The following is an 8,957-nucleotide window of genomic DNA, read 5'->3' as shown; positions in this document are numbered from 1 at the left end:
CGGTCTGGTTCTCTCACTGAGAAAATTTAAATATGTAGGGTCCTAGTTGTAGATTTCATTATGATCACAGGAGGGGCCATGGAGAAATCATTAAAGGAGTTAGCGGGTCATGATTTCATTCCTTTTGGTAAAATGTGTCCCACGTTCTGTAAGGTATTCTGTTAGAATCCATGCAAACTGTAGCTGAAGACAGAGGATTTCTGCCATAGATATAAGCTTTTGGGGGAGGGAGGTACAAGAGTCACGCATCTGGACTAAATCAGCAGTTACCGGAGCTGAAAGATGATATTTTAAAATATTTTTCTGTGTGAGAACAAACGTAGAAAAGGATGATCATAGTGACCATTCAGATTTTTAGCTGGGCAACTATAGTGATAGCAGAGCCATTATACCAAACAAAACATCCATTGGAGCAGTTAAAGTCGAGATCATTGTTTAGTGTTCATGTGTAGCTTTCAAATATAGACTTCAGAGGAAAAAGCTGAAGCTCAAAGATGAAATAGTTGAATATAAAGATTTGAAAAAAGTTACCATTACGAATAGTATGCAAAAACCATGTGGCAAAGAGGACTGACTTGGAAAACCAAGAGAAAAGACAGAAGCCCAGGAGAAAGCCCTAGAATACTCTCGGCATTTAGGTAAAAGAGAAATCACAGTGTAGAGTAAGAAGCAGAAGAAAGAGAAGAGAAGCGGAAAAACTGGGCATGATGGTTTTCAAGCAAACCAAGAAGGAAATGATGATGGACCCTGCTGAATGTTGTCAGGACGGCAAGCATTGAGAGGTCATCAGCATTTGGAACACAGTAACTGTTTGAAGCTTTAGCCAGTGAAAAGTCAAAGAAGTTGTAGCATCAGACATTTAACTGGAGCAAAATAAAAAGGAACATGAGCTGGAAAAGTAATAATAACAGTCTATTAGCGTGCTCAAGGTGCCATACATGTACATGCTGTGTGACTTAAACAGTATTAGCTTGTAGTTCTGGAAGTTTGACACCCAAGCCCAGGGTAACATCAGAGTTGGCTTTCGGAGGCCTCTTTTCCGGGTTGTAGATGGCTACTCTTTTTCTGGATACTCACATAGTTTTTCTCTGTATATGCAGTGCCATGCAGGAATTCCAGTATTTAACCCAGGTCCTTGCATGTATTGTAAAAGCAGTGTACCACTGACTTACCATCCAGGCCCCTTCCTCTTATTAAAAGGACTCCTCTCCTATCCAATTGAGACCTCCATCGTTGTGAGCTAGTTTAACCTAGGACCCTATTAGTGCTATTAGGATATCGCTAAATATCCTAGAGACTAGTCTCCAAATAGAGCCACAACGACAGTGGCTTTAGTGTTTCAATTTATGTAGTTGGAGGGATAAAATTGAGTCTGTGTATTAGCTACTTCTGTGTCACTGTGGCAACAATACATGACCCAAACAACTTGAGGAGGGAAAGACTTACTGTGACTCCTGGCTTCAGAGGGTTTCAGTCATTGTGATGAGGGAACATATGACTCCGATTGTGGTGGCAGGAATGCAAGGTGGAGACTGTCCATATATCACTGCGCGACAGGAAGCAGAGTGAGGACAACAGACATCAGAGAAGCAGAGGTCAGGTATAACATTCGAAGCCAATGACCTACTCCTATCACCTGTGCCCCATCTCCTGAAAGATTTCAGCAGCCTCCCAAAACAGTACCATCTGCTGAGGAAGTATCCCAAAGACAAGCCTGTGCTTCATCATCAAACCATAACAGTCCATAGTAGCAAGAAACTCTTGAGAACTCCTTAAAGACAAGTTCTGCAAAGTGGTGATAAATGAGATAGCTAAAGGAGTGTGGGTGTGAGTAGCAGCGGCCCCGGTCCTGTGTGCAGGTGCTCCGTGCGGCACAGTTTCTTGGCCATTGGCTGTTCTCACCACAGCATCCGGACGAGTCCCGTGCGTGTCCATCCGCGGAGGTCTTTCTCTTCTCGCTCGGCTGCGGGAAATCGAGCTGAAGCGACTGAGTCCGCGATGGAGAGAGAAAAGGAACAGTTCTGTAAGCTCTTTCTTGGTGGCTTAAGCTTTGAAACCACAGGAGAAAGTTTGAGAAACTACTATGAGCGATGGGGAAAGCTCACAGACTGTGTGGTTATGAGGGATCCTGCAAGCAAAAGATCAAGAGGATTTGGCTTTGTAACTTTCTCATCCATGGCAAGGCCTCATTCCATTGATGGCAGGGTAGTTGAGCCAAAACGTGCCGTGGCAAGAGAGGAGTCTGGAGATCCAGGAGCCCATGTGACTGTGAAGAAACTGTTCGTTGTTGGAATTAAGGAAGATACTGAGGTGCATCACTTTAGAGATTACTTTGAAGAATATGGAAAAATTGATACTACTGAAATAATTACTGATAGGCAGTCTGGAAAAAAAAGAGGCTTTGGCTTTGTTACTTTTGATGACCATGATCCTGTGGATAAAATTGTCCTGCAGAAATATCACACCATAAATGGTCACAATGCAGAAGTTAGAAAGGCATTGTCTGGACAAGAAATGCAGAAAGCCCAAAGTTCTAGGAGTGGAAGAGGAGGAAACTTTGGTTTTGGGAATTCTCGTGACGGCGGTGGCAATTTTGGACCAGGACAAGGAAGCAACTTTAGGCGAGGGAGTGGGGGGTGGGAGAGTTCTGATGGATATGGAAGTGGACGTGGATTTGGGGATGGCTATAATGGGTATGGAGGAGGAACTGGAGGTGGCAATTTTGGAGGTAGCCCTGGTTATGGAGAAGGAAGAGGAGGATATGGTGGTGGAGGACCTGGATATGGCAACCAGGATGGGAGCTACAGAGGTGGTTATGACAACTATGGAGGAGGAAATTATGGAAAGGGAAATTACAATGATTTTGGAAATCATAACCAGCAACCTTCTAACTGTGGTCCAATGAAGAGTGGAAACTTTGGTGGTAGCAGGAACATGGGAGGACCACGGTGGAAGGAACTATGGTCCTGGGGGAAGTGGAGGAACTGGGGGCTATGGTGGAAGGAGCTGATATTGAGCTTCTTCCTACTTACCATGGGCTTCGCTGTATAAATAGGAGAGGATGAGAGCCCAGAGACAACAGAACAGCTTCAGGTTGTCGAAATAACAATGTTAAGGAAACTCTTATCTCAGTCATGCATAAATATGCAGTGATATGGCAGAATACACCGGAGCAGATGCAGAGGGCCATTTTGTGATGGATTGGATTATTTAATGCCTTACTGTGGAGGAAGGATTGTAAAAAAAAAAAAGTGCCTTTGAGACAGTTTCTTAGCTTTTTAATTGTTTTTTTTTTTTTTTTAGCAATTAAAAAAATTTTTTCTCCATCTTTATTAACTTGGGTATTTCTTATTTACATTTCGATTGTTATTCCCTTTCTCAGTTTCCCGGCCAACATCCCCCTAGCCCCTCCCCCTCCCCTTCTTTATGGGTGTTCCCCTCCCCATCTTCCCCCATTACCACCCTCCCCCCAACAATCCCGTTCACTGGGGGTTCAGTCTTGGCAGGACCCAGGGCTTCTCCTTCCACTGGTGCTCTTACTAGGCTATTCATTGCTACCTATGAGGTCAGAGTCCAGGGTCAGTACATGTATAGTCAGTACATGCATAGTGGCTTAGTCCCTGGTAATTGTTTCTTCCTAGTGGTCCTTGTAAGAGTGTAGAAGCATTCCTTCTTTGATATTGTTAAATTTGTAAGTTTCAGGTGACATGTGAAACCTTTTTTAAGATTTTTTTCTCGAAAAGTTTTTGAAAAGCTATTAGCCAGGATCCTGGTGTAATAAGACATAACGTTTTTCCTTTAAAATTTTAAGTGCATGTGTAGAGTTAAGAAGCTGTTGTACATTTATGATTTAATAAAATAATTCTAAAGGAAAAAAAGAAGTGTGGGTGTGAACAGAGACGAGCATAGATCCTTTCCTTCCTGGAAAGGCTACAATGGAGTCTTTGGGAAGCAAAGTCCTTTGACCTGGATCAAGACACACTCTCTGTAGCGATGAGAAGGAAGTAAGAAAGGAAGCACAGTGCGGCAAGCTGGCAACTTTCTTGGGATAATGTGGTAGTTCCTGACTAATATCCCTACTTTCCTGACAACTAGAGGGCAAATGTACGATGAAGGGTAAGCATGACAGAGAGGCTGGGCATATGGAAGCTTCAAAGAGAAGATGCAAATGGTTATGTAGGGAATGTGTGCTGGTAAAGCATTATGAAGGTGTGTTAGGATTCTGGACATGTTGAGTGCCCACGTAAGGTTTATGTGTACAGACCCGTAAAAGGGAGTCGAGCTACAGTCATGCAGTCGCTTTCCTCCACTATTTCAATTGTTCAGAGGCAGGCACAGAGCAAGCAGTCCAGCAGGCTCGGCCCAGCTTGTGATCTAAATCTAGCCAAGATGAAGGATAAACACATCTATAAGATCAAATACGGGGAAAGATCAACTTTTCTAAGTAGTTCCTCTGGTCGCTGAGTGGATAAAGGAACTTGCCACCAAGCCTTACAATCTGAGTTCAATCCCTTGGATCCACATGGTTGAAGGACAGAACTGACTTCTGAAAGTTACCCTCTTACTTCCGTGCATGTGCTGCAGTTAAAGTACCTACATAACATACATACAATAAGTAAAGTAAAATAAAGTAAAACAAAAAAATCAGTCAACTGATGGTCTAAGGATATGGCACAGGGGATAAAGTGCTTGTTCCTCAAGTATGAAGACCTGAGTTATGATCCCCAGACCCATGTTAAAAGCCATTCATGGTGATCCATGGCTATGACTCCATATAGTTGGGAGACAGAGATAGACAGAGATGAGGATTCCATCCAGGGTCTTGATGACCATTTGAGACACTTAGTGAGCTCCGCAGTCAATAAAAGGCCACATTCCCCTAAAAGTGATTCTATATGTTCCCTTTCACATATGGACTCTGCTTTGAATCTTTAGATTTGTTTGCTTAACTTGGAATATCTATGGTAGCCAGGAAACTAGAAGATGGCCATTGTGATGGAGGAAACAAGAGTGTAAGGGAAGGCGGGAGTAGGTACTGGTTATAGATGGAGAAAAGGGAAATAAAAGGAGGAGAAAGCTTAATTTGGGAGGAGGATGGGAGGGTAGAGCAGAGGAATGGGTCAGGGGAAGGATAACTAACTAAGGATGCTTGAAAAATACATATGAAAGCATACTACTCCTAAGTTTTATGTGTGTGTGTGTGTGTGTGTGTGTGTGTGTGTGTGTGTGTGTGTGTTCGTGTATGTGGAGAGAAAGAGAGAGAGAGAGAGAGAGAGAGAGAGAGAGAGAGAGATTAGTTAGTTATCATATATAACTAAGGATGCTTGAAAAATCCATATGAAAACCTACTACTCCTAAGTTTTAAGCATATATACAAAGACTGGTGAGTGCATAAAATCATCAACTCTGAAGTGTTTGTCCCTAAGTGGGACATCTGTTTCATAGTCCCACCTCTCAAGACTCAGAAAATATCATGGAAGAAAGGGCAGGGTGAACGTAAGAACCAGATGTCAAGATGGACTGCTATACAATAATATTCTCTGGATACAGGAGAGCCATTGGACCCCAAAACTCACAAAACTTGCGGTTGGCTACAAATATGCAGAAGATCAAGCTGGTCATCATTCCAGCATGGATGGGGGAGGGACCCATGAGGACCCGCCCCTAACTACCAGTTATTGGGAGTTGATGATTGCTGAGAAGGAAGAGTCCATTTTGGTTTTTGGTTTTGTGTTTGTTGTTTGTTTGTTTGTTCTTTCGTTTGTTTTCAGGGATATGGTCCCTCATAAGTTGCTTATGCTCCTCCAGCCAATGACCCTGTATCTATGTGCATATGGACAGCATGAATTGGGTCATAAAGAAGAAGAGGAAAAGGAGAAGTAGTACATGAAGGAGAGTGATGTTCTAGGAGAAGTTAGAGGAAAAGACTTGGGATGGATATGATCAAAATACATGGTGTAAATGTATAAAATACACACCCACACACACACACACACACACACACACACACACAAAAATCAATTTCTTTTGGGGGTTGGTCTAGTGTTGCTATGTATTCAAAGGCTAGATATTGTCCTCCAAGATCTGCTTACAGTTTCATGAGCACATTCTCACATACACAAAATGACGTTGTATAAATTTTACTCTCCAGTATTCTCTGAGTGGTTAAATAAAAGAAGATACAGCCAATTGCTGGGGAGAATAGAGGTAGGTGGAGTTTTGATGACTGTGCTGGGGATAGCAGGTAGGGACCCCCAAAGGAAAAAGAGTAGGAGGAAGAAGAGAGAAGGAAGAGGAGGAAGAAGAGAGAACAGAAGAACATGGACCAGGAGCACGTGGCTGAGTGAAATGGCCCTGAGGATAAACTGATGGAGCAGAAATAACCCAGGTGAGATTCAAACAGCAAGGACTTGGGGAGCTCAGATGGGAATTGACAGTCTAGCATACACAAAAGTAGAGTAGGGATAATTTGCCCAGTAATTGTACTAAAGATGATTAAATAAATTTAGCAGTCCCAGTCTCATTTATTTATGAGCTAGCTGAGAACATCAATAAATACGTACTTTTTAAAATGCATTTACATTTGGCATCCAGCCCTGCCTACCTCTATTCTCCCAGTAATTGACTGTGGTTTCTTTCATAAAACCACTCAGAGAAGACTGGAGAGCAAAGTTTATACAACATCATTTTATGCTCAAGAGAATGTGCTCGTGGAACTGTAAGTAAATCGTGAGGGCCAGAATTTAGCATCTGAATATATAACAACTTTGGACCGACCCCCCCCCCAACAAATTTCTATGTTTCAGCTCTGATACAAAGATGTAGGCTCTTACAGGTTCTTAACTGGGGAGTCATATAGGTTCTCATGAAAGATTTATGGCTGGAGAGTTGACTCATTGGCAACAAAAAGTGTATTGTTCTTCTAGGGATCCTGGGTTCCATTCCTAGACCCATATTGGGTGGCTTACAACCATCTGTAACTTCAGTTATGGGGTACTCCAACATTATCTTCTGATCTCCACAGTATAGACATGGGGCACACAGACATATGGGCTCACACACGGAAGGATATAAAAAAATAAATCTTTTCGTTTTTAAAGACAACAATGTCTAGATACTCTTGGATCATACGCATAGTAGGGCATATGAAGTCATGATGTTTACCACCAAAGTCATATATATTATTACAGCTGGGAGTATACAGCTTTCAATCACCCATTGATGCACTCCATGTACATTTTGCAGTTGAAACTTTCGAAGAACTAGAGGTCCCGGTTGAAAGAATCAGGTGAATGCATACATGTTAGAGAAACTCACAGAGGAGGATTATAGTGATTACTTTTCTTTACTCATTCATTACTAAAACTTTTTTGAGAGCTTAATGTGTTTAATATTAGACTTGTATCAATAAGTATATGAGGAAGTGAGATTTGACAAATAAAACTTTGTTTTTGGAAATCAAACTATGCCCATGCTTCCTTCCTGTCTGAAATTTGAACTAAACCCTGGACATGAAAACAATCTCTAGAGTCTATAACTGCCCTGGTCCTAAATTCTTCTTGAGTTATAAAGTGGAAAAACTTAATTTTTTTTTTTGTTGTTGTTGTTGGAAACTCCTGCTCAGTGGCTCCAGATCACTACTCTGACACTATCAGACAGAAGTGGTACAATTTTCCCAATTATAAAATGAATTATGGGGAGCCAGCTAACCATGCTCAGTCATTAAATAAAACTATTTTGACTGGTACATTGTTGCTCTGCCAGAAAACATGGGCGTTTTGTTTTTTAAGAATTTTTTTTTTTGTGAGCAGTTGCTTTGAGAAAAGATTGCATTGACCTCGCCTCAGTGTGAACAAACAGGACAGCAAGCAAGAAGGTGTGACGTGGAGATTTTGTGCGATGGGGTAGAGACTGTGTGTTCACATTTTAAAGAAAGTTTCTCTCCATGCAAAGAACTGAAGCTCGAGGTTACACTGTGTCAATGGTGACATATCACCAATCACTGAAACACTTCATCTGCACGTGAAGATTTGAGAGCTGAATAGAAGACTCTTTGTAACGCAAAATGGTATTGTTACCTTCAGGACTGAGAATTTGCAAAGAATTTGGGGTCATTCTTTTCATAACGATCGCCAAAGACTTCAAAGGCACGCTCAGAAAATGATTTAAATCCATCAACAACAGGCAAGCTCCAATGACATTTCATTTGAAAGTAGTTTCTTGGAAAAAGCAACGGGAAGAAAAACTTCTTAATAGAAGTAATCCCTGCATGATTTTTAATCACCTCATATTTCCAGTAATAACTGTGGCAATAACTGTGTGCCCATTATTTTTCCAGCTTACCATTTTCCACTCAAATATCTCCAACTGGTTCTGAAGGAAACAGCTGTTTTCAGCTGAACCATCTGAGGAATTTGGTTATCTCATCCAAACTATGACATCTTGAATCATGAATTAATGGCATGCTTATTCATTGAAGCAGCTTTCTGTTTAAAGGGGACTCCCCCTGCCCTCGTGTGTGCAAAAGAGCATAAATCACAATTGTATACAATCCTCAAAATATAATGCAGTAGTCAAGTTCTCATCAGAGGCATGCTCTAAAAGAACATTAGCCTGCTGACCAGATACTTTAAAAAAAAAAGAAAGAAAACAAAGAAAGAAAAGAAAAAAATTTTTTTTGCAATTTATGTTAGGAAGAATGGGGACAAAGTTCAGGGACAGAGAGCCACCCTAGCATATCTTAGACGCTGCAACCCCCAGTACTGCAAAAAGAAAGAAAAGAAAAAGAAATATGCATTAGGGTTTCATGGCTGAGAATATTGTTTTAAAATATTCTAAATTTGATTACTAACACCTGGGTCAGACGCATTTTATTTATGAGTTCCCAAAAGCTTTTACTGAAGGCTACACATAGCAGTCTACTTCATTAGAAAGTTCATTAGATAACTCACTTCCTG

The 8,957-nt window shown here is 41.3% G+C and overlaps 1 pseudogene; it reads left to right on the top strand.

The window, feature by feature from the left end:
* Window positions 1-1,509: 1,509 nt before the first annotated feature.
* On the top strand, window positions 1,510-3,326 carry Hnrnpa1-ps33 (heterogeneous nuclear ribonucleoprotein A1, pseudogene 33; annotated as a pseudogene).
* Window positions 3,327-8,957: the final 5,631 nt, after the last annotated feature.

The sequence above is a fragment of the Rattus norvegicus genome, chromosome 4, assembly GCF_036323735.1.
Source record: "Rattus norvegicus strain BN/NHsdMcwi chromosome 4, GRCr8, whole genome shotgun sequence".
NCBI lineage: Eukaryota > Metazoa > Chordata > Mammalia > Rodentia > Muridae > Rattus > Rattus norvegicus.
This window is presented reverse-complemented; position numbering and strand designations above follow the sequence as displayed.